Source organism: Ammospiza nelsoni, chromosome 24 (assembly GCF_027579445.1).
Source record: "Ammospiza nelsoni isolate bAmmNel1 chromosome 24, bAmmNel1.pri, whole genome shotgun sequence".
In the NCBI taxonomy this organism is placed as follows: Eukaryota; Metazoa; Chordata; class Aves; order Passeriformes; family Passerellidae; genus Ammospiza; species Ammospiza nelsoni.
In genome coordinates, this window is record NC_080656.1 from 8,080,599 (window position 1) to 8,104,704 (window position 24,106).

At 52.9% G+C, this 24,106-nt stretch overlaps 1 protein-coding gene across 2 annotated transcripts in view; it reads left to right on the forward strand.

Annotated features, from left to right (window-relative positions):
* Window positions 1–14,504: 14,504 nt before the first annotated feature.
* Window positions 14,505–24,106, forward strand: part of BCL9L (BCL9 like) — a 47,493-nt gene continuing 37,891 nt past the window's right edge. For both annotated transcript variants that reach the window (XM_059488228.1, XM_059488229.1), the window contains exon 1: window positions 14,505–14,641. The gene's annotated coding sequence lies outside the window, so the exon portion shown is untranslated. The remainder of the gene's footprint in view (window positions 14,642–24,106) is intronic.

Sequence of the window (24,106 nt, forward strand, 5' to 3'; positions counted from 1 at the left end):
CAAGCTGGACGTGCCTTGGCTCAGGACATCTGGATTCTTCAAAGCTAGCTCTCTTCAGGTGAGTGTTACCTGCACAGAAGCCAATTGATGAGATAGTTTAACTGAAAGTAGGCCTTGCCTACTCCTGCACACTTGCAACCACAGTTACTACAGGGGAAGTTTTGTAAAGCTGCAGGTTGGGATCAAGGGCAGTTCTTGTTTTTTGCTGATTCCCACCTTCTGGCACTTCAGAAAAACATTTCAGATTTGAGTCTTAACTATGAGTGTGCTCAGTTGTTTCTCAGGGTGTCTGACTTCTGTGTGTGCATGTAAAGTGTAGGTATATGCCTTCAGCCATGGCTTCATGTGAATGTGCTTTTTGGGGTCTTCTCAGCAAGCCAGAGACTGTATTTGCTCCTGTTTTTGAAAAATGCTGTGTGATGCTCCCCTGAAGATAGGGCAGCTCTATAACTTGGCTTCCAGTTCAGAGTTGTTACAGGAGTCTGGCATCCCTCAGCCCCTGAAAGCTTTGAATTTGTACAGTGACATCTACTTGTCTGTGGCAGCAGGAGAGTACCAAGGGTATCCTGTCTTGTTTGGGCTTTGCCCAGCCAATGGCATTTGTTTTGAAGCAAGCTCAGTGGATGTGGTGGGGATGCTTAAGGATACTGGTCATGCCAAGCAACGGTGGGGTTTATATAATTTCCCCCCTCATAGATTAAAATATTAATTTCCAATTAAGCGGTCCGTTTTCCCCTGTTCCTAGTACAGAGTGTACAGTAGATGCCTGGCTTACCCTCACACCAGTGCTCTGTTGGCACTGCTTCAGTTCCTCGTGCTGCAGTAAATAGCTGATGCTGTCTAACACAGACAGAGCTCCCAGGATTTGCTGGGCTGGGTTAGGAACCCTGACCCCTCCTTCTGTTAAAGGGAGGCAGCAGGGCAAGCTCAGTGATGGGGAACGTGAGGCAGAGAGGAGGCTGTGAGTGGTGAGAGATCCCTGGCACAGGACCTGGGGCTGTGTCAGGGCGCCCAGTCATTCCTGCCAAGGACTCAAGTGTCTTTGATGGTGCCATAGCTGGATGCTGCTGTCATTGTAGCTGTTCATAGCCTCCTCAGGATGCGAGAACGCCACAGATGTACTTGATGAGCATCACAGCCCGTTTTATTAGCTGTATTCTCTTCTCTCTGAATGGATACACTATTTTCTGTGGGGAAAAGGTGGCCTCTTACCCTCCATGTCTTCAAATTCTGTGAAGTTGCAGTAAAAGAGCTGAACTCGTATCTGCCCCTCCTCCCTGATTTTTAAAACCACTTCAAAGGTGAGCTGGCAGAGGACTGAAGCGACCGGTTCCGCCAGGCTCGTTTCTGCTCACCTTTCCTGCCGCTCCCCCGTGGAACAAAGCACATCATTTCCCTTTGATTTCCCACTTTGAAAGCCATAGGGGACAGAGTCTGAAATGGCCCACAAGTTTTTTAGTGTCGCCTCTCTGTACCTTCCTGAAGCACTGGGTGGATCAGGACAGGACTCCAGGAAGGAGACCTGTGGCTAAATTGGCCAGTGGATGCTCCACCCTCCTGGGTGTTGCCAGGTTTGTGGTAGGGTGAGGTGACGCTGCAGCGACGGGGGAAGGAGCCGCAGTGTCTGGGTTTGGTGCCTTTGACTGATGCACGCAGGGCTCCGGAGTCCGGCCTGGCTGCTGCCACCAGCAGCACGTGCATCCCATCCCCGGCACAGCTCCTGCCCCAGGGACAGAGCCCTGCCCTGCTCTCCATCTCCTTGCCAAGGAGAGGTGGCACATGGCAGAGTGGAGTGCATACAGCCAGTCTCGTGCCAGGCAAGCAGGAGAAAAGCAGCGAGTTTGGCAAGCACAGGCTGCTTACCGTCTCTGAAAGGGATTGTGTCACAAGTGTGAGGCTGGAGGAGAGGAGAGGAAAGCAGGGCTTGTTTTGGCGATGCGAGTTTCTTTTCTTCCTTCTGTGCCATCACAACTGGAGAGATTTGCAAAGCTTTAACACATAGGGCTGTCATTTGTGAGCAGGCAGTGATGCAGCCCATCCCTGGCCTGGTGCAGACTATGTGATACTGAATCTCAGTGTCCCAGAGCTCTCAGCAAAATACAAACAGAGCTTATCTCTGCTCAGCTTACAAGACGACAGGATGGTGCCCTGCAGCAGTGCAGCTGCACAGCACATGCATGGTGTTTGGTGCAGTGCACATGCATGGCTGTGATGCTCAGAACAGTGGCATGCTGACTCAGTGCAGGGAGGATAGTGGGATAATAAAGCAGTAGGAATCGGTCATGTTGAAGGAAGTACCAGATGATAGTCTTGAGTAAAGGTTAATTAATCTGACCTCTGTTTATTCTGGTGAAGATCTCCATGCTTTGTAGTCACTTTTGTATGTATTGTGAAGCTGCAAAATCTAGAGGAAACCTTCTTTGCCTGCTGGTTCAGGGCCAGGCTGGATGCCTGTATAAGGCTGCTTTTGGACAGTACTGAAAATGCAAATATATTTTTGTGTGTGTTTGGTTTTGTGTGTTTCCCTCTCAGACCTCAGGTGCAAGAATTGATGCTGGAATCATACTCAGCTGCTTACAACAGGATGTTGTAACCCACATGTTGGGGCTTAAACCTCTGTGTAAGACCACTTTCTGTGATTCAGCCCTGCTCATCCTGCTAGTTGAGAGTCACTGAGAGGAGAACCATATCAGTGAAGGTTTAGTCTGATAAAAACCATTCTCTTAACACTGCTGCTTGAAACAGGGATATTGTATCTTTAAGGCACCCCCTTCTCATTCCCCTAATACCTTTAGGCCTCTGAATGATTCTGGAGGAGAGGATCAGTGCAGGAGTTTAAGGCATCTTTCCCTGCCCTGCTGCACTGCTCACTTGCTGCTCTGAAGGCTGTGCTTTGCTGTTTCTATGGAAACCATTAGTTGCTAAGCAACTGGAGCATCATCTGTGGTGAGCCCTCGCATCTAATTATCCCATCACAGTGGCTGAGAGGGGCTGAGGGGGGATTAACTCCTCTACCATGGCAGATCCATTGACAACACTTTAGTCACATTTAAAGGGACATTGTCTCGCTTCTGCCACACTTATGAGGAGGAATAAGGTTTTCTGCAAGCAGCAGACACACTGTCTGTGCTCATGGCATGCTTGGAGCTTCCATGCCCTTGCATGGAGCTCTGCAGAGAGCTCTTCTTTCTGTTGAAGTTATGCATGGTGCACTTAGTGTACATTTGGATTGTGCAGACTTTGCCTTGTGGACTGTATCTGGGCCATACTTATAGTCATTAGTGTATTTTTTTTTGTGTGTGTTGTGGTCACCTTGATGCTGCCTTCACTGTCTCTGTCCCCAGACCCTGATGTCATGTCTGCTCTGTGAGTTATTGCTAATTCTTCAGAGCTCAGCAATGGAAGAGGTGGGCAGCTCTCTGTCTTCTGTCGGTCTGCAAACATTGCATAGTTTGGTATTCACTTTTGTATTACCTTACTGTTAGCTTCTGGGAGTGATAGAGATTGTCATCAAGGAGCACAGAAAGCCTGAGGGGTGAAGTAACAACTTCAGAAAATCTCTGAACAACTCCAGATCTCTGTGAGTGGACAAAGTCAGCAGCAGCCTGGTGAATTTTTCACATTCAGATAAAATAGTAAATCTGAGAGCTGATTTTAATTCTGAGTTTGCAAACACAAGGTTGATGTAGTGTACAGCTGAGTCTCCTCACTGTGACAGATTGCATCTGAATGAGGTTCCCAGATGTGTGAGGAGAATGGTTTGAGTTACATTCACTGAGTTTAGGGAAAACCTGACTGCACCAGGTCCATGCTTGGATGCTTCTTCTTGCCTGCTGCCATTGAGACTGATAGGGACTGGTTCCTCCTCAGTTTTCACCTTCTGCCAGAAAATGGATGCTTTGTGATTTACTGAGCTGACTGCTGTTCTAGTGGCTGAATCAATGAGAGCTGGGAGGTCTATTAGAAAGTTTTCCTGTTTTTTTACTGCCTAGATCTGCAAGCCAGCTGAGAGTTACTGCAAAGCTCCCTAGCAGTGTTTGCTGTGCTTTGTATGGGAAGGGAGGATACAGCTTCAGCAGGAGGGTGGCCCATTGCTACTTCTGAAAAAAGAGAATCCCTGAAACCTCCCCAAACTTACTTCTCTGTGTCCACCCTTGAATTGTAATGTCTTTCAGTGCAGCCAGAGCCTTCAGGCACTGTCTGGCCCTGGCAATGTGTGGTGCCAACACCTTAGTGCTGCTTCCCCATGGAAACCTCCTTTGCCTGCTGGTTCAGGGCCAGGCTGGATGCCTGTATAAAGCTGCCTTTGTGACAGTACTGAAAATGCAAATATATCTGTGTGAGTGTGGTTTTGTGTGTTTCCCTCTCAGACCCCAGGTGCACTTGTGGGAAGTGGGGTGGGAATGAGTAGAGCGGCTGTGAGTGTAGGTGAGGGTGATGCACCTGTTTACAAGAGGGCACTGCAGAATTTGAATGCATCTGTGAGGAAAGAAGGTAGTGGTCCATGGTGCATGATGCTATTTAAGAGAGAAGAGGATAATTTTGCTTCTTTGCAAAAGTGAGAAAGAAGGTTGTCTGCATCTAGAACTTTAGGGAACTGTTCAAAATGTAGTTTGCCATGTGCTGGGACTCACAGGGATCAGGAGAAGCAAGTATGCAAGCCTCTGACTCACACATGATGTCCTAGAGTCAGAAGGAGTAATCTAAAAGCCGCTTGAGCCATGTGCTGCATCTTAATGAGGAAGGCAGCCCTCAGAAAATTGCTGCAGCTGAGCTCCTGCTGCCTAGCTTTGCTACCCGTGTGGCTATTTTCCTGCAAAGACCAAAAAGCCCTGTGCTGTCGGATTGCCCCTGAGGACTTGTGCAGAGCAGTCAGTGTGCCTCCTGATGCCACCCATGCTAGGTGGGGCGCTCCCTTTGCACCCATGGGTTTCTTGGTGGACAGCAGCAGCAGCACCCCTCTATTTGAGCAGAGCATGGCATCAGGGAGAATCAGGGCAAAATGTGAGAAAGTGCCAAGCATGATGAATTTGATTTGTAAAATTGCCCATGCCTCTCCTAGTGGATGAATATGCTGCTGGAGCAGCACATGTAAATACACAGTGCCATTGCCTAGTAGCCGGGACAAAGCAATTAAAGTGAGGCAAGGAAATTTGGAAGATAAAAAGCCACTGTTAAAGTTGGAGTTTGGACAGAACACTGAGTTGAGCAGTGAGACTCTTGGAAAATGTTGAGGGGTTTGAGAATAGTGCTTGAAGTATTGGAGTTTCTTCCAGGTGGCTGGCTGGGTGAAATGTTTCCTGGCTATCGGGTGGCCAGCAGTGTTTGTAGTTTGCTCCCTGATCTAGAAGTGAAACTGGGGAATGTTTTGCTCTGTCTCTGGGCTGTACTGCATCCTTGTTCTTCCTTTTCACTCTTGTGCCCTCTCTTTTGTTTTTCATTTCCTTTTGGCATCTTGGGGCTTAAAGCATTTCCAAGAAGAATTGACGTTAGGAGAGCAGCCACTGAGGAGGCTTGCCAAATGCTCTACATTGGCTGACAGCTCTTCTCAAAACCAGATGGTTACTAATTAAAGGGAGTCAAGTGGGAAGGCTGCATTGGCCTTTCTATTTCCTTTTCCTTCCTTTGATTAACAGAGTTTGTGATCTTGGAGAAAGATGGTACTCCTGTCTTTCCTGGGAAGTCCTCTCCCAGTGCTTGCTAATGTGTGGTGATGCCAGTGCTATCTGCAGGGTGCAGGACCTTTCTGAGGTTCTTTCAGGCTGACTGTGTGCTCTAAGGTAGCTGCCATGGGTGGTAGGATACAAATGCAGCTGTAAAAAGAAAACACAAACTGGGAGAGGAAAATTAAACTTTGGGAAGAGCTCTTCTTGGAGATCTTCTGTGGGACTTTTCCTTGAAGCTTTATATTGTCAGTAGAAGAAAGACTGATGTCCTTGGGGAACTTCTTGTTCCTCAGCCCGTTGTGCCTTTCACACAGAGGAGCCCTTCACACGGCCAATCTCAGCCCATCTGTGTGCGTGGAGGCTGCTCCGTGTGGCTTTTCTCCGTGGTGTGGGAGCTGAATGGCTGGGAAGATGAAGGGCAAGCACACGCTTCTTTTATTTTCAAGAACATTTGGTTTCTAGAGCCAATCTTAACAGATGCACTGTCAACGCTTAACGATTCAACCTTGTGTGGAAGAACTGGGTATGAAGAAGACTGCATTGGCAGTAACAAATGCCTCCCACTCCAATTCATGTCCAAGAAAAGTGTATCAGTTTTGTCTTGATTATATTTCAGAGTTGTAGTCCTCCACAAGTTCCCTTGCTGAAATCTTGCTCCTCCCCTTCTGCCACTGTCTTTTCCTCCTTCATATGCAACCTCTTACTCAATTTAAGTAAATGTGCTGTACTGGAAATCACCAAGGCAGAATTAGTTAAGGAGAAAAGAAGTGAACAAATGACAATTCATTAAAATGTGTCATTGTAATTGCAACTTTCTGTGCATGTTCTTAATCTGTGAGGCCAAAGCACAAATTTTCTGAACAAAGCAAAAGACAGCAAGAAGGTGACAGTCGAGAGGCTGGAACAGCATCTCTTGCCTGCCTCTCAACCACACAGCAGTCACCACACCAGCTTTCCCACAGAAACAGGCAGGAAATCTCTCTGTGTTGGTTTAACACAGCCTGTTTTTTTTGAGGGGGAAACCACAGAGGTGGCTTCTGTGAGAAGCTGCTAGAAGCTTCCACTATTTCTAACAGAGCCAGTCTCTGATGGGTCGGGAACAATCTTTCCAACCTGAGGAAGACCATCAGCATTTTTGGGTGCTCTCTAGACCCATCTCTCCTGCACTGCTCAGGCTGCTTGGTGCAGACTATCTGCCAGTGCCTTCCAGCCTGGAAAGGGTTAAATCTCAAAAGCACCTCCTGGGGTTTTTGCTACTTCTTTTCATCTCTATTTTACTTCCTCAAAGACTGAGATCAGCTGTCTGGATCTGGCTTGACCTCACAGCAAAGCCCATGGCCACACTGCAGCACAGATTGCCTGTCTGCAGAGGGACACACAGATTTGCTGTGCTGGACCCCTTTTGGAGGTGAGCATGAATATTTCATGACAGGGAGAGGATGCTTCAGCAGCATGATGCAAATGTGGGTTTGCATTGTGCCGTAAGGGACAAAGGAGAACAGACCCCAGGTCAGCATCTCCAGCTACCAGGAGCTCCACTTAGAAGAGGAGGCTCCCAAGGGCAAAGGGCCCTCCTGGGCCCACCCACCTTTTTTCTGCAGGGACAATGGTACAATGAGCCACAGGTGGTGCCAGCAGCTCCTGCACACACCTGCCATTCTTCACCTGGATGCAATATCCCAGCAGTGAAAACTGCAGGCTGGCTTGACCCTGGTGGGGGATAGCATGGCAGCCTTATGAGTCCCCAGGACATCCCCAGTACCTAAGACCTGGTCAGAATGCTGTACCAGCTCCAAAATATTAGAAGTAACCAAATGGTCATTCTTAACTGGAGAGATAAAGATAGTATTGCATGATGTGGAAATCCATTTCCTTGCTTCTACACCTGGGTGTTAAAGCCCCGACTGGCATTTGTCACCAGAGCTACGGTTTCTCCTTTTCCTGTTAATTAAAACATCCACTTCTGCTGTGCACACACTGCTTTCGGGGATGGCTGCATCTCTTTTGCATCATCAGAGGGAGAAGTGGGGGAAATAAAATGAAGCAGCATGTTTTCTGGTGTTTCTTGTGCCTGCTCTAGTGCTGCCTCTCGGCATCAGGAGCACAGGGGGACAGGCTGGAGCACAGAGGGGTGGTCTGGAGCACAGAGGGCAGTCTGGAGCACAGGGGACAGGCAGGAGCACAGAGGGGCGGTCTGGAGCACAGGGGGACAGTCAGGAGCACAGAGGGGCGGTCTGGAGCACAGGGGGACAGGCAGGAGCACAGGGGGACAGGCAGGAGCACAGGGGGACAGGCTGGCTGCAGTGAGAGCCGCCGGGGGAGCCCCGGGGCGGCGGGGCCGCTCGCGTCCGCCAGGCGGCGCCCCCGGGCAGGGTCCCGCCGCCTCCCGTGAGTTCCTCTGGGTCTCGGGGGATGCATGCAAACGGCAGGCTGTCAGATAAGGTGGAGATATCTGGAGTATGAGAGGAGACTGAACCGAAATGCAAGTAATAACGAGCTGCTCAGGGGTGGGGTGGTCTGGACAAGAAGCATCTTTTTCTTGTCCCAAATTCTGTAGAGTCCTCACAGCATTTGGACAAAAGTGCTCAGCACTTTTGGCCTGAGACTACCATCAGACCTGTGTAAATGCACACAGGTCTCGGGAGATAGAGGTACAGACGAAACAGGGCTGGGTGAAAACCTAGGAAACCGAGCTTGAACACACAGGTAGAGCCTGTAGCCTCACTCAGGTGGTTACCCTTGCTGGAACGTGCAAGGCACATGGGCCTAGCCAGCCAGCTGAGTGTTGATGCAGGTGAATTGGGCTGTGTTAGTCTTGTGTGCCAGGGCATACGCCCTGCTTCCCTGAAAAACAGGTCAGAGATGCTGTGGGAGAGGTTTTTCCCCAAGTTAGAGTTTTGTGTGGTTGAGGCATTGCACACAACAAGATGCACATGACTGTCTTAGGAACAGAGACTGTATGTGGGAATAATGGGGCTCTCAAGTGGTAGTCCAAGCTACCACCAAAACAAGTCCTTGTCATGCTGCAGATGGCACAAGGCAGCAGCTTGCTAACTTTTCCCGTTCTGAGCCAGTTTACAGAGGTGTGATTTCAAGTGACCCCCAATTCTAATAGAGACATTGTATAAAATTTTGTGTCAGGCCTGTGACCTTTCTGAAAACTGTCCTGATCTCTGCTCTGCAAGTCGTAGGCACAGACTTGCACATTTGCAGTGACCAGGCTTCCAGGCGTCGTCTGCGATAAAAGCACTGAGTAAATAAATCAAAGGGAGGGATTGCTCTGTTTCTAGTTCAGCCTTATTGTAAGACCGTAGTAGCAGTGACAGCAGAAGCTGTTCTTGTACCTTCCTTGACTGTCTCCTTATTCCCTGGTACGGCGCACGGCAGATCGCTTGTTCTAGTGTGTCTCTAGGGCTGGCGCCCATGTGCCGTGCTCTGTTCCTGCTGTTTGCGGTTGCACATGCTCGTGCGTGCCTACAGAACGTGTGTCTGCCCCGGCACAGCTGCCATCCCACACCCATCCCGGGCTTTTCCGCGATGAGCACGGTGCGTGCTGGGCGCGCCGGGGCCGCCCGGGGTCCCGCCGTGCCGTGCCGGGCAGGGGCCGGGGCGGCGCGGAGCCCCGGGCAGCGGGCACGGAGCTCCGGGAGCCACCGGCCTGCTCCACCAGCAGCGGCATCGCGCTCCGTGCCCGCCTCTGCCTGCGAGGCCGGCCGGGACGGCCGCGGTGGGAGATCGATCCCGCATCCCTGCCGAGACCCGCGGTGGGAGATCCCGCATCCCTGCCGAGACCCCCGGCCCCCGCTCCCTCCCGCCCGGCTCTCGGGCGAGGGCTCTGCGCGCTTTGTGTCGCCGAGCGCCGCGGCCGCGGAGCCAGTCCCGCCGCCCCGTGTTTGCCGAGCCGCGCTCGGCGGAAGGCGCCCTATCAGGATAAGAGTCCCCGCCGCTGCCGCCAGTCCGGCCGCGGGGCGGTGGGAGGCGCCGGCTCCGCCGATGGCTGCGTTTATCGCGCTGGTGGCCTCGCCAAACCATTTAACCCTTGGCGCCCCTCCGCGGGGCTGCCCTTGGGCTCCGGCTCTCCTGGCCCTACCGGCTGGCAGGGGCAGAAGTTCCCTCGCAGCCCTGGCGCCGGTAAACCTCAGCCTTTTCTCGGTAGCAGTGTCCCAAGACCAGGGACAGCCAAGCAGGGCCCCATGCAGAGCAGTCCAAATACCTCTAGAGCAGGTAGCAAAGGCCATCTGAGGCTAGGCAGCTGTGGTGGGAATGAATCCCATGCCAGGATTCCAGCAACATCAGGACTATGTGGAGCTGAGATGATTTCCTTAGGGCTGCGGTGTGCATCTGAGCTATTGGGAGGATAAGGCTGGCATTCAGAGTGTTCAGGAGTAACAAGAAGGGAAGAAGACTTGAAGAGTTGCATCCTGCCTGCACACACACAGGCATTAGGAATGCATCAGGCATCCAAGCAATAGCAAGGCAACCAGGATGCTGAGTCTTGGTGTCATTGTGATCCTGGAACCGTGTCAAGAGTTTGTCTTTGCTAAATGATGGTCTGTCAGCCATGCTGAAGCTGCAGCAGCAACAACAGCATATTTTCATTTGGAAGGAGGATGTCTCAGTTTGATTAAATTCTCCCTCAGTACCTCAGCACAGGCTGTGTTTTGCCCAGCTCTAGGGTGACAATGCTAAGCAGGAGACTGGCTGGCTGCATTGCTTCATGTGTTGTCTTTGAGCTTCCATGCTTCTTGTGACTGCAGTGGGTGAACAGTCTTGGTCTGTTGGAGATGTGATAGTTAATAAAGAAAGGTGATCCTGTTTAAAAGGAGAAACCAAACTGGGCGCTTCTGATGCTGTCCAATTCCATGTAGACAATGGAACACGCTGTCTAGGCAGCTGCAGAGGTGGCAAAGGTAGTGCAGGCTCCTTGCAGTGGCCTGCTGCTGCTGGCTGTCCTGCTCAAACTCCAGTGAGCATGAAATGAAGGAACCCATTCTTCCCCAGCTGACTGCAGGGTTGGGGGAAGACCTGGGGGCTTTCCTAGGCTGTCTGTTTTTCCCTTTTCCCTGAGCAATGGCTTTGTAGTACCACCAAAACAGAAGTGGGATTGAGACCTTGCAGTGCAGTGCAAGGGAGATCAGGCACATCACGGACTTGTGAGACTGTGGGATAGGATCTCTGCTAGTGTCTGAGCAGAAGAAAAAGACACTTTGGCCAGGAATCTGCATAGGCGTGGGCAGGACTGAGAGCAGCCAGGGAAGAGATGAAAAGATGTTTTTAGGCCTGTGTCTACCTCAGCAGTAGCAACATAGCCTCTTCCATCTTCTTGCCGGACCATTGCATTTCTGTGGGAGAATACAGGATGAATCTGTGAGCTAGGTCTGTGGATTTAATGCTGGACTACCACCAGCTCCCTGCTCCATAGCTATGTGGATCAGCAAAGCAGAAAGCTGCTCCCAAAACAGGAATTTCACAGCCCCAGACTCATTTCCTTCAGCACAATTTGTCTGGACTCTTCTATCTCTGGGGCCTCTGCTGGGGATCTGCTGGAGTGATCCACTGAGGAAATGCTTCGCAAAGAGGCAGCCCCAGCTGAATGTGAATCACATAATTAATTCCGGTACAGTTAATTTGATCTAATTAATCATATTCATAAGTATAATGAGGGCCTTGCCCACAGGGGTCTTGTGAAGGTCTGAGCTTAGGGCTGGCGTTCTGGAGAGTCAGTGGGAATGAACAAATCCCAGAGCCTTGGACATAGCTTAGGACCAGCTCCCTGTTGGCAAAACAGGACAAGGCCAATCCTTTGAAACCCTGTAGCCCTGTATTGTCTGTATCCCATAGAGGTAGGATGTGTCAGGAGCTTCTGGGTGGTCAGTCACAATCTTCCCAGGGAAGGCTGGAGTCACTGTCATAGATGGCTCCCTCTTGGTCCTTAACTATTCAGGGAGACTTTTCTGGTTTGTATGTTGTATGTAAGTTTTGTGGTCCAAAGGCAGGAAAAGGAGCAGGTAGCAGCGAAGTCTGGGCATCTTGGCTGGGGCTTGCTAAGGTGCTGCTGTACCAGGCAGCTCCTGGAATAAGCTGCTACCGTGGTGGTGGCTTTGAGGAGCTCCAAGGAATCTGCTTCATCATCTCCTCTCCTATCTTGTCTCTCCTAGCATGGACATAATTATAGAGGAGGAAAGGGGAGACTGGGAGTCATCATCAAGTGCAGGGAGGGTAGCTAGCCTGGCAGATGTTAATTAAAGGTAGAGCTCTGAAAGCAGCAGGCTCTGCTGAACCAATAAGCAGCTGGTCCTCTTGCTGACCTTTCCCAGTCTTGCTTTGCCACTTCCATGTGTGCAGGCTGGGAGAGGTGTGAAGGTCTGTGATGTAAAAAGCCCAGAAGGTATGAGGGAATGAGCAGGAAGAGAGAGGCAACCAGCGGATGCAGAGGAGAGGTGGTTCCATGTGTCCCCTATGCACCACACCTGGCTGGAGGGAAGGAACTGCCTGTCTGCCTCTGGCACTGAGCTGTCATGCCAAGTAATGGTGGCTGGGCACTGTTTTTAACCCACTGCACCTGTGCATGCCGTCTGCAGCAGCATGAACCCAGTGCTGTTACTGGGAAGGATGAAAGTGTGAAAATATGTCACTGCTTGCTGATGAGGGACTTGGGAGTTCACCAAGGAGGCAGCGAGACCCCCCAGAGGGGTCTATCTTTCTTGGATGGCTGGTGCAGGCCAGCGATGCTCGATGCAGAGGGGTTCCCAGTGCCTGCCCACTGCGGCCCCCCGAGGTAAAACCCAGAACATCCGCAACCCGCCCCCTGCGTCTGCTTCGGCATCGGTGCTTTCCACAGGCGCTTCTGCAAACGGGCGAGGCCGCCCTGTGCCAGCTGCCTAAGAGGCGCCTGCAAAGCCTGATGTCGCGACTTTTCAGTAGGCGTTGGGAGCAGCCGGCTCTTCTCCCTCGCTCGCTCCCTCCCTCTTACAGCAGCCCCGCTCTTCGCTGGGCCTCGTTGCAGCACCGTCTGCCCGTGGGGAACGGGAGGGCTCCGCCGCATGCCCCTCATGTGCCGTGGGGAAGGGGGGCGGCAGGGTTCCGCCGGCAGCCCCACCCGCCTGCCCGTGGGGAGCGGAGCCCCGGTGCCGCCAGTGCCGGGACTCGCCGGGGCGGGGCCAGGGTTCCGCCGGCAGCCCCACCCGCCTGCCCGTGGGGAGCGGAGCCCCGGTGCCGCCGGTGCCGGGACTCGCCGGGGCGGGGCCAGGGTTCCGCCGGCAGCCCCGCCCGCCTGCCCGTGGGGAGCGGAGCTCCGGTGCCGCCAGTGCCGGGAGTGGGCGGGGCGGGGCCAGGGTCCCGCCGGCAGCCCCGCCCGCCTGCCCGTGGGGAGCGGAGCTCCGGTGCCGCCAGTGCCGGGAGTGGGCGGGGCGGGGCCGGAGGGGGCGGGACCGGGTGGGGCGGGGCGCTCGCTGCCCCGGCCCACCGGGAGCTCTCGCCCCGCGCCGGCAGGGGGCGCTGCCGCGCGCCGCCCCCGGCTCTGGGGGCTGACGCCCCCCTTGTCCCCCGTCCCCCACGGCCGCCGTTCCCTCCTCGCCCCGGTTCGGGCGCTGCGGGTGTGAGCACAGGGGCGAGTCTTGCGCTAATTTTCAACCGAGGCCGCTGCCTCCCGCCAGTGGAGCTGGATTGTTTGTCCCCACATCACCTTGAGCACTGCAACTCTGGGGACGCTGGCAAGTGGTCCCTGCCTCCAGCCCTCTCCTCCCAGCCCCGCTCCTGGGCGGCTGGTGCGCTTCAGGCAGGAAAGCGACACGTCCTGGTTAGGATGTTGCTGGCATCGCCCAGGAGCGGGCAGGCTGCCTCCACAGTCTGGTATGCATGTGCACTGTGTGGCTCCCGTCCGTGGAGTCTGTTGCTCAGGGCAGGAGGGTGGTTAATGCCTGGAAAACTTGTTGGTAAAAATAATAACATGCTGCTCTTCTCAAGGGCCGGAGCCAGTCCTTGTGCCTTGTGTGTAAAATTACAAAATATTCTGAGTTGGAAGTGACCCACAAGGATCATCGAAGTCTGCTCTGGGAGATGCAGCAAAGATGGGATCAGGTGTGGGACCTCCCCGGCACAGTGAGGCTCGAGAGCAGGACTCGCAGGGTGTCGGCCTGAGCAGAACGGGTGTTTCGGATGATAAAAGGCAGAAGGATGCTCAGTAGGAGCAGTCCCCGTGATGTCGCGGGGAGGAGTGGGATGCAATTCTGCAGGTCCCGGCAGTGCTGAGACCCGTGTGCCATCGCGTACATGTCTGTGCGACTCGTGGGTGTGCGACACCTGGACGGCCACTCGCGGGGCGCCGGCCACTCGTCGCGGGAGGCCCGGAATGGGCGGCGGTGCCGATCCCGGTCCCCGGCGGCGGTGCCGGTCGCGGGCGGTGCCGCTGGGCGGCCGGCGGGGCGCCCGCGACCAGGAAGCGGTTAATCGGCGCGCGGGGCTTTTATTTTGACAGGGCAGCGCCTGGCTCCGGCTCGGAGGAAAGTGAATGATCCTGTTTCTCCAAATGATTATTCAGGCTCCGGCGGAGAAAGGAGCACTCGGCCCGCAGCGCCTCGCCCTCGCCACGGCGCCCCCGCCCGCGCCCGGGCCGCCGCGCCCGCCGGCTCTGCTCCCCGCCGCCCGCGCCCGGCCGCCCGCCGCAGCGCGGGGAAGCCGTCCGCGGCCCGGGGCCGGGCGGGCAGCCGGGGCTCGCCGCGGCCGGACGCCCACCCCCGCCGGCGGGCGCGGGCTGGAGCCGCCGGCTCGGTGGGCGGAAGGAGCGGCGCGGCGGGGCGGGGGGAGCCGCCGGCAGCGGCCCCGACCCCGCGCCCTGCGGCGGGCGGCCGAGCCATGAGCGCGGCCCGCGCCGCCGGCCCCGCGCCGCTGGCCGGCCCCCAGCAGCCCGCGGAGCCGCGCCGCGCCGCCCCGGCGGGCTCTCCCGGCCTACCCTGAGCCGCTCCGCCGCCGCCGAGGTGAGTGCCCCGCCAGGCCCGGGCAGCCGCCGTCCCATTGTTCCGCCCCGGGGGGGAGCCGGGGCTCCGCGCCGCCCCCGCACCGACCCCTTGCTCCGCGCAGCCGGGCCCGCCTCGGGGCTGTCATCCGGCCGGAGCGGCGGTCGGGAGCCGCCGTCCGAGCGAGCCGGGGACTCCGGGCTAGCCGCTGTTCCGTAGCTGCCGGGGGCGGCGATAACTTGGCGGGGGGACGGCGCCGGCCTCGGCTCGGCCTACCCGCCGAGTCCGGCCGGCTGGGGATGAGCTGTCAGCGCTCCCGCTTGCCTTGGACATTGCCCCTGCTCCGCGGGACCCTGCCCGATTCGCTCTCACGTCTCGGGGTCCGCTCTTCCCAGGTCCTTGTCACCTATTGCTGCTGCGGCCGCAGGCGATTCCTCGCGGACAAAAGTGCCTCGTCTGGGGCTTTTCTCTGGTGCAGAGAACTTAATCGAGTTCCGTCTGGTTTTACCGTAGCGGGTCTGCATTTTGCAAGACGTTTTCGGTGCTATTAAAGCCCCAGGGAGGATGGGAACTTGCCACGTTTCACGAAGAGTTTAAACAAACACTTCTGTCAGGGACCATCCTAACTGTCAGGGGAGACCTGTCCCCTCTATTTGCAGTATTCTACTCGATAGGCTTCTGTTCCCTGTTGAGATAAATCAGGCGTGCGGTCAGCTTGGACGAAAAAGAGAGAAACACCACCTGTACACGCGTATTCTTCTTGGGCACAGAAAGGAATCAATGTAACAAAACTCCCCTGCATTGTATTAGGGACGTGTACTTTAGCAGGTGATGAACTTGTTCCAGCCCCGTTCTTGCTGGAATAGAAATGCGAGAAGGATGCATATCTGAACACATAAGTAATGCTACATGACAGGGCAGGCTGTTGTGTTGTTGTGTGTGGCAGCGTCTGCACGCCTTGGGGGCAGCTCCGTTTGACAGAGTGTCAGGCTGCGGCAGCGTACGGTTGTGTCCCGGCTCTGCCAGGCAAAGGGCTGCCAACGGCGTGGCACAGAGGCCAGCCATGCACCTTCGGCTGCAGAGTGATGCTACGTGAGCCTTAGTGTGTACTCTTGACCTGCAGGATCTGTTCTGCGAATGTGGCTACCACTCATTACCCTGCTGAAATGCAGTTTCATGCCAGGCATGCAGTAATGACATGCAGCTCCTTCCATCCATCAGTCACCTACAGGGGCTGTGTGTGTGCCTTGCATTGCTACTTTGGTGGCAGGAGGGATAAGAACAGTGAGTCACCGAGGAAGTGATTTGCCCAAGGTCACTTGGCAAGGGTGTGTTGGTGCTGAATCAAGACCTCCTTTGACTCTGGTGCCTGTGATAATGCTGGCTGCCACCACACGTGGGTATGTAATACCCAAGGCTGGAAGCAGTGCAGAAATGGCCAGGTCGATGTTGCTGCCTCATTCTCCTTGGTATCAGTGTGCTGTCTCTACATCAGCTGTCTGTTCCATTGGGACTTTTGCCAGAGCATACATAACCTAAGTGGTGAAGAACCTTTTTGTTTGTTTTTTAATATGTGTGTTGCCATTTTAGCCGAGCAGGTGGTTGTTCCTTACCACCCTGACCTGCATCCTCATTACCTAGAAAATCCATTTCATGGTGTTTTCCGTGGTGCAGTGTTTTAGGTATTACTGTGTCTCCCTCCCCTGAAAGTCCATTTCCTCTTTCCAGATCCCCGCCAGTGCAAAGAAATAAACAGGCAGCAGCTAAAGGAAAGCCTACTTAGAAACGAGAAACCACAGTTGTTGTTCAGTTGAAGAAAGTAAAATAGTTGTTTTGTACTTTTAAGGCCTTTTGCATCTTGCTGTTGGAAGGTGGCTCTCTGGCCACTGTGACAGAGGGCACAGACAGCTGCATGAAGCAACTGGGCCATCACAAAACTGGACATAGCAAGCTCACTGGGCTATGCTGCTCCAGGCAGCTGCCAAGGATGTGCTGGAGTTGCACTTTAGTTCCAGGCTAATTCCAGTGCGCTTTAGTTTCACTTTAGACTCCAGCCCATGAGCTGTGGACTTCACTCATACTGGCCTGGAGTTTCTGAGGTCCAAGCTCAACTCAGCCTTTCACTTTTCTGTCAAGTTGTCAACCCAGCTGGCATCATGTCCTCTATACTTGCTGTTCTGGGGAGAAAAAAAACATTGCTTTTTCTTCTGTCCCCTGCTGTTCATTCCTGCTGAACACTGTGAGTGCTTTCCCTTCTGTCAGCGCTTGCTCTGTGGAGGGATGTGGAAAGGAGGGATGGCTGGAGAGGAGGCTCTTGGTTCCCTCTGTGGGGAGCACCAGCTGGGTCCTGACCAGTGGCTGTTTCTTACTGCTGTAGAGATGTTGCTCTTTGTTACTCTCCGGTTTGTTTCAGGGTCCCAGAATAGGTGTATATGATTGTTTTCTCTCTCTTTTACCCCCCCGTCTCTTGTCAGTACAATGTCCAGTTCAGAACTGGCATCAGAACTTTCAACAGTCACCTTGCTTCCTTGCCTTGCATCAGGCTTTGCTGCTGCTAGGAGGGAAAGTTCTTAGCGGTCAAAGTACTTGAGGATGTGTTTGTGTTCCTCGGATGTCCAGATGTGCTGCTGTAATGGGTTTTAATCTGCTCAGGTCTAGTAATTTTCTGGAGATGGCACAGGCTGGCTTCCTGTGCTTAATTCCTTAGGGCTCCATCCAGTTTTAAATACCCTGCCCGACACATCTCTCAAGTCGGTCTGCTCTGGGAGAATAAGTGCCATGTGGAAAAGCACAAGTTTGCTGTTCCTGTCTGAGAATGCATCAGCAGTCTGTTCTACCTGTGAGCCTGCTCCTGAGCTTCTGTCACTGCCTCCTCCCAGGGTTGTCTGCTGTCCCCCAACAGCCTGAGCCAGGCAGAAGCCTAGAGCTTGCTCTGAAAATGTAATTTTCCTTGTACTGTTGCTCTTTTGGCTGAGACCCAGGATCATGCCAGTGCCCTGGATTGGGGGTGGGAGAGGGCACATAGGAGACTTTGAGCTGTGTTTGATTACTTTTGACATTTTTAACAGGAAATGTGGTATGTAGATGCATGGATATGTAATATAATACAGGGTAGAGATATCATAGCAATATGATATACAGATGCAGCAATATTTTGTCAGTGTTATTTAAGCTGTATCAGCGAAGTAAAAGGAGGATTGCCAGCATGACTCTTCTGGAAAATCAGAATCTAGTGCAGGTCAGGACTTGGTGTCAGTCAGCTCTCCTTTGCTCCCAGGCAGATTTTGACTGGCAAATGCATTCTCTGGTGATCTCATGTGTGGTCCTGTGTTTCCAGAGGGTGGTGGGAGCTGTGGATTCTGACTTTATGTAGTTGATCTCCATGAGATTTAGTTACCCTATGAGGTTTCTCATAGCACTGAAGCTGTGGAAAAATGCACCTGTCTTGGAGCAAGGGCCCTAGGAAGTGTCGTGAGTACTTTGCTTCTCAGTTGTGCATCTTCAGCAGCTCTGTGTGGTGCAGATTGTGAGGATGGCCACAGTGATATTCCGCAGTTCTTCCTGACTTCTATTTTGAAATTGTGTGCTGATTTCCAATGGGCCAGTCTTTGCTGCTTTGGTTTGGCTTCCTTTCTTCAGCACCTCTGGCAGCCCTGAGAGGAAGGTACACAGGAGCTGTTACTGGAGATTGGTGGGCATGGTTTCTGTTGGTGTATTTTGCGCTTCATCAGCCTCTCCTGAGGAGGCAGCACCAGCCAAATCACATGGCATGAAGGAGAGGCACCCTTCCTTCTTCTGTGGTGCCTGTTTCAGGTCATCTGCTCAGCACCAGACCCTTTCCTGGGAACAGGGAACTATTTTGGTTTTCTTCCTACCTGAACTTCTATGAAACTCAAAGGTGGATGGGGTGATGGATTTGTTCTAACTGGGACCAGTTCCCGATGGCATTTGCAGTTGCCACAGGGTTATACTCAGCAGGAGATACTGTGGGGGAAGCAGTTAGTGTCACTGGTACTTGCTTCTGATTTAAGAGAAAGCCACGCTATGGAGAGACCGGAGTCCTGCTCGCTGCCTGCATCCTTGGCCAGCAGATCAGCACTCGGTGCCCAGGGAAGCCTGGGCCATGGCATGGCAGGAAGATGGAGCATGGGTTGTCTTGGCATGGCTATCTGAAGCCTGTACCAAGCCTTGGAAGTGGGTGTGCTGCTGTTGGGCATCCTGACTGGCTCCAAGTCCTGCTTGCTTGGGGCCAGACCTGCTGCTGCCCCTCTTCCAAGGCGTGAGATGGGCCATCTAAGACAATATGACTCCAAAACAAGCAGGGTTGTCTTGATGCCAGCTGCAACCCTGCACTGGAGAAACCAGTGTGAGGATAATGGGCTGCAGTGCCCTCAAGAGGGAAACAAGAACCTGCTCTGCTCTCGCTGAGTGTGTGTCCATGCTAGGCACACTCAGTGCAATGAAGCCTGCTTCCCACTGCTCAGCTCTTTATCAAGAGGTGGTCTGGGCACAGGTGGCTTCCCTGTATCCTGGTATCCTTGCTGAATTGTCAGATGGGTGCATCGGGCTGTGGTTTCCAGTCCCTTTTCCACTTCCTGTGATGGGAGTGCAATGCCTTCACCTGGCATCATCCTGCTGTATCTTTCTGGGCAGCTCCAGGCAGAGGAACATGCAAGCTATGCCTGGGTATCTTTGGGAGACAGGATTTGTCCAATGCAGGCAGATTGTCTGGCAGCTTCAGCTGGAGCCACTAGAGAAAACTGTACTTTGATGCTGGGTTTTTCTTCCCCCAAAGAGCTGGAGCTATGTTTGAGTGTTGGGTTTTTCAGCTGCGGCTCAGGATGCCTGGAATCCCAGCTGGGGTATAATGGGGAGCCTCCTCTGATGCTGGGGTAATAGCCTCAAGATGGCTTTAGGACTGTGCTGTGCACTGTGCCCAGAGGTGGGGCGTCACCCTGTTTGGTGATGAGCGCTGCTGGAGCCAAGTCCTGGGCCAGAAGCCAGGTTTGTGATCCATGCCAGAGAGGGCGAGACTTGGAAAGCAAAGCAGAGCTCCTCCTGAGTGAGAGATGGACTGAAATACTGAGCAAAACCACAGAGTGCTCCTTGTTCCTGCCTATGCCTACTTGTCTTCTTTCTTCCCAAAGTATGTGGGAGGCCACAGGATGGATCTGCTAGGGAGCAGGAGGGCTGTGCTCCTCAGGCACGTCTGCACCATTGTGCTTCTTTAGGGTGCTGGTTGGGTTGGTTTTTTGCAGTTGTATTTTGTCGTGGGTTTTTTTTCCCTTTTAACCCTGCCTCTGGTATTGCTGGATCCTCCCCATCCTTGCTGCTACTGGATTAACAGCCACGTCCTTGCAAGGTGTGCTGTCCAGAGCAATGCTGTGTTCAGTTGCACTGCTCTTTCTGTCACAGGTCAGCTGAGCAGCTTACTTTTTCCTTGCTCAGCTCCTAGTCCTGTGGTTGAGAAGAGGAAATGGGCCAGGATATGGTTCGTGTAGAAGATGCACTGTGGCACTGACTGTTTACAGATTCTGTGCTTCTCAAAATGTAAGCACAGGAAATGCCAGGCTCTGCTGGGGTTTGTGTGAGCAGCGTGGCTCCTGCGTGCTGGCTGTCTCGCAGCCTCTGGCTGCAGCAATCTTCTGCCCTGTCACAGGACAGAAGAGGTTTTAAACACTCTGCAGAAGCAAATGATTGCTTTTTTTTTTTTTTTTAACCACCGAAATAGAGGCTGGCAGGAAAAGTAAAAGGAAGTGACTTAACCAAAGACAGGAAGGGAATATGTGGCAGAGCTAGGGACAGAAGCCAGGATTCCCAGTTCCTGCTCATCACTCGTACTCTCTTGCCTCTCTGGGTCTCAGCCTCCTGTTCAACACATAAGCAGGGTTTTTCTATTCTTCTGAGAAGATGGAGGTCAGGAGCTCCTCTCTTGAAGTATCTTCAATGCCCTGTGCATCTTAGAGTTTTCTAGCAAGATTTGCCCTGCTGAAGTTAGAAAGCTGTGGCTCGTGTGATTACAGCAGTGTTGCAAACTCTGTCCTTGGCTACCAAGTGGAGCTTGTGGTACTCCGAGGAGGTCCTCTGTTCACCCTGCAAAGAAATGCTGCCCTCCAAGAATGACGTGCCTTTGTTTGGAAGGCCATACCAAACTTTCTCTTAAGGGTTTATGTTAGGAGTCCTCTGCTTGCAGTGTATCCCCTGCTGAAGTTTGCTTCATGAACAGTCTTCCTTGACTTGCCAGCCAAGGCATGGTACCTGTCTGATCAGTCTGCGTTAGTTACCTGGTTCTGCAGGCAGGGACTCTGAAGCATTTGTATTCCTAATAGAAAGTAAAATCTTAATACACTCTTTGGAAGAAAGATCCAGCTAAATAGCTGTGTATCAGTGAATAGCTGTACTCTCCTTCAGATGGGCAGGGGCTCCAGCAGTGGGTGCATTGATTGTTGCTTTGCTCTGTTGCCATGCTGGGCTTCAGGCCTCTGGAAAGGCTGCAGTTGGGAAAGGATGCTGGCTTATAAAAGGCAAGGGTACCAACAACCCACAGTGTAGGTCTCCCTGCTCAGGGTGGGGAGGAACTGGATGGGCGGCTCTGAAGGGTAGTAACTGAGCAGAACGGCTGCGTCTCTGGTCAACTCTTCTCAACATCAAGCTGGCCAAGGCTGTGGAAACCCCTGCAGCACTGGAGCTTTCAGCACTTCCTTGGCAGGATTTATTCCAGCACTGATCTGTAGCAGAGGATCAGGCCAGACAGGGCCTGAACGGAGCAGGTCCAGCCACAGGCGAGCCTCAAGCGTGGCAGTTAGGCTGGGCTGAAAGCTGCCTGTGTCCTGCCTCTGTGCAGCCTTGTTTGAACTTTCCTCTGGCAAGGAGCAAAAGCAATCGGGGAGACCTAGGGCTAGTCCAAGCAAGTTTCCTCTGCTCTGTCCGCCCCCAGATTCAGTGAGGGGGGCGCAGGGGCGATAGCAGCAGCTCAAGACTGTCCTCTCAGAGCAAAGCAGTTTGAAGGGGCTTTGGTCACGACAGCTTTTGAGCAAATGTTTCTTTCCCTCTGGTGTTCCCTGCCCCTTGGGCAGGGAGGGGGAAGTGAAACTGTGGTTCAGACCGAGTCCTCTGGATGGCAAGAAAATTGCTGAGTAGCTGGTTTCCAGGTTGCCGAGGTTCTAGCCAGGGCCCGGTGTGGCTGCCAGAAGCAACAGGCTTGGAATTTCCTCCGCCTGGTGCCAGCTCCGTTGGGCTGGCCGCAGCACCTCTGCTGGGGCTGGAGCTCTGCTTGAGCTCTGCAGTTGGGGCGCTCCCAGAGCAGGGGTTACACTGGAGCTGGAGCTGCCCCCTCATTCTCGCAGCCTGGTTTCTATTTTCTTTTCCAAGGTCCAAGATGTTTTGAATTATGCAGCCTGCGCCTCCCGCGGGGCTCCTTGAGCAGCCGCCTAACGAGCTGAGCTCCTGACAAACTTTGCTCTGGCTTTAGCTATGCTTGGAAAATTTTACAGCCTTTTCAGAAAAAGGAAATGCCAGGAAAGGCCTGTCTCTTCTTACTTTTATGAGGGGGTCCCAGTTGAGAGAGGGCAAGATGAGTTTGGAAGAGAAGACAGGAAGGATTTTGTATATGGTAGTATATACGCTTTCTGGTGATCAGGGTGAGTGGAGTTGGTGCATCTTCCTGTACTGGGCACAGTGGGGGCGAGACCTGCAGGGCACTTGGCAGATGCGTCACAGACACAAGAATCATTGACTCCGTTGCTGCAGGGAGATGGTGGTCTGTGTCTTCCCTCCACATGCCAGCATCGTCATTGGCTGTTTAATCTTTGCTAATTATGTTTTTTCTGAATGGTGGTAGTTTTATTTCTACTGTGGTCGCAGGCCACGTGGCCAAGCTGCGTGTTGGTCCCCAAGGCTCGAGGGAGGGATTGCCACCAGGTGCTGTGCTGGTGGTTTCCTTATCAGGGATAGCACGTGCCCAGGCAGGGTACTGTGGGCATAGGGCAAGGAATGCAGGTGCTGCCAGCACAATGTTTGACCCAAGAGAGGTAGTCTAGTGTAACTTTCCCCTTTGTATGAGAAACTGGGACCCAAAATAAATGGTGACTTACAGTTTGTAAGTCTTCCATTTGTAAGATGGTGCTAAGAAGGGAGCAGGAAGCCCTGTGTTTTGGATGAACTCCCCCTTGGCGAGGCGCTGGAAGTCTGCCCTTAGATTTGTCTGTTTTCCTTCAGGAGTGCCCACCAGTGAGGTCATGGATCTCCCAACAAGTGCTTCTGTCTGGAGAGGTACTAAGGGTACAGGCTACTTCTTTCCACCCTCCTTGCATGTCCTCCCAGTGTGCCAGATCCCTTTCCAGCAGTGAAAACTCATTTATGGAGACTGGGATGGGGGTTTTGGTTGAAGCCTGTGAAAACTCAGCAGCCTGGGGAGTTGTGGAACTTCTCCAGTGGGAGGGATTGAGGTTTCTTTGTGATCCATAGGCATCAGCTGCTGCCAGTCGTTGTGGATGAGCATCAGACGTGGGCAGTGATGGCTGTGGCTGGAAGGAGCCTCACACTGGTCCTGCTTTGAGGGCATTGCCTGTTACACTTGTCAGGAGTGTGGCTCTGGATAGCTATTTGATTTGGCAGCTTATGCAGGCCTGGTAGCCCTGCGAGTGGGGTGCAGGCACCAGAATTGTGCCCTACTCTCCCTTTTTCATTGCCCTACCCATCCCCTGCTTTCTGCTATTTTGGGCAGGAGAAAAAGCACCTCATCATAGCTGTGTCCCCTCCTGCACCTGGGAAATGAGTGATATATCCCCTTTCCTTTCTCGGGACTCATGTGCAGAAGCTGAGATTGTATTTGACAGGAGAGGCCAAGCACCTTCACTCTACTGCTGGGAATTATGAGTGTGGCCATCCTGTTGGTATCTTGCAGTGATGAGCTTCTCTTAGCCCAGATTGTTCTCAGAGCTCAAAATGTGTGGGAAGCTACTGGGAGACTATTGAAAAAATAGTTAAATAATTTATTGTTATTTATGTTTGTGATGCCATCTGCACATATATGGTTTAGAATGGCTGAGTTGGATGGTTTTTGTACCCTTTAGTTTCCTAATTTTCAGTGGGGAATCCTGTTTCATGTGAATTTGACCCTAGGAAAGAAAAGACCAAGCCCTGCTTGTCTTCCTTGCTGTTAGAACAGTACAAACCCAAAAGAAGCATAGGTAAGTGCAAGGGCATGACTGTGCTTCAGTCTGTGGCATCTCTTCCAAAATATTTTTACGGGTCAGAGGTTCAGTAATTATCTGCCTAGACTGCCTACCTCCATTGGAGAATTCAATGTGAGTTTTTGCTTCTCATCCTCTTAAGGAAAAAAAAAAAAAAGAAAAGAAAGAAAAATAAATCAAAGCAAATAAAAGCCTTTCCAAAACCCAGACCTGTTTTTGCTCTTTAAAAGTCAGTTTCATGAGTTGAAATTGTAAACATCTTGTTGATAAAAGAAGAGTTACTTTGCCTAAA